The sequence below is a fragment of the Octodon degus genome, unplaced genomic scaffold, assembly GCF_000260255.1.
Source record: "Octodon degus isolate 3935 unplaced genomic scaffold, OctDeg1.0 scaffold00241, whole genome shotgun sequence".
In the NCBI taxonomy this organism is placed as follows: Eukaryota; Metazoa; Chordata; class Mammalia; order Rodentia; family Octodontidae; genus Octodon; species Octodon degus.
The window spans coordinates 2670873-2672426 of record NW_004524817.1 but is presented as its reverse complement, the minus strand read 5'-3'; positions in this window follow the sequence as shown (position 1 = coordinate 2672426).

Genomic DNA, 1554 nt, shown 5'->3' with positions numbered 1-1554 from the left:
GCTGGGGAAGCTGTTTGGAGAATCTATTGGAAGATGCTAGTTCTCTTGGGCTGTCCTGCTTGAGGACCTTGACATGTTGGCTTTCCTGGTGAATTTGGCTGTTCCTGTAGGAGGAGGGGCTTGGACCTTGTTGAGACTGACTAAGATTCACTGTGGGGAAGCTCTGCTCCTCACACTGAGCCTTGTGTCCTGGCTCTGGGGGGGCAGAGGGAGCACTGCTCAGGCGCCTGGAGAAGCTGTCATGCTAGCTTTCTGGGTGGAACTCGGCTTTCCTCCTCACCACTGGAGGAGCTTGAGACCTCACTGTTGCTGAAGATGGTGGCAGTGTTTTTCAGGGGAGCTCACATTCTAACCTTGAGCATCACTTCCTGGCTCTAGTACACATCCCTCGGCCTGCTGGCACAGATCCTTCATCCTGCTGGCTCAGACTTTCTAGCTTCTACCACTGACCTTTGGACCACCTAGTGCAGTAGGTTCATGAAATGCCCTGCGAGAGACACTGTTGTGGGCTCCAGGTCTCCAGGTGGACTTATGGGAGGCATTGCCATGGCTCTAGGTCATCAGCTGGACTCACGCAGGGCATTATCACGGAATCCAGGCCCTCAGCTACCTCCTTTGGTCTTTAGTACGTGGACAGATTTCTTGCATTTTTTGTATATGATTCTTTGCATGATTCATTGTAATGCTAGCTGCAATCTTAAAAACTGTGTCATGGCTGGGGAGATAGCTCAGCAATCTAAGCACCTGCCTGGCAAGCACAAGGACCCAGGTTCAATTCCCAGTACTGCATGCCAGGCTGAGACCAGAGGATCACTATGAGTCTGGGCTGCATAGCAAGACCCTATAACAAATAAACAAAAGATTTTTAAAAAAAATTTAATGTGTCCTGTATTGTATAGCTCCCCTTGCAGAACCCCAAACAGCAACATTGCTCTTTCCATGTTTTGGTTTTAGGTTTAAGCTAAACTGAAATTAACTAAGAATTCCCCTTTTTACTCTTTTCTTTTAATTTAACTCCTATGAATTTTTCGCAGAGTGTTTTGTCTTCTTGGCCATTTTTCTCACATTTCATTGCATCCATCCTTAAAATTCCACAATTTTCTAAGGCTTTCCTGATTTTTATAGTGTTGTACAAGAGGAGGCTAGGTGTGGGTTATAAAGAGGTCTCTATTGAGCACGTTACATTTCACCCAGACAACTCCCCACAGATACAGAATTGTTGTATGTTTGTGTGACCTTCATTTTCCACATCGCTGACAGGCAGTTTTCCTACAATCTGTAGTAAGCACTTGCCCTAGGGTCGCCCCAGATTACATCTACATTTGGTTCACACTTCACTCATCTTTGCCTTTTTATTTTATCGCTTGCATTTATTTTTTCCAGGTTCATTTTTAAAAATACCTCTTTTTGCAGGTTTAATAACATTCTTGTCCCTGAAGGAATGAAACATCCCCTTTTGTTTGTCTTTTCATATGATAGCACTGAACTAAGCAAAACTCCTCACTCAGGCTATTATAGGTCCTACTTAGCTGCAAGTTTTATCTCGTCTTCCAA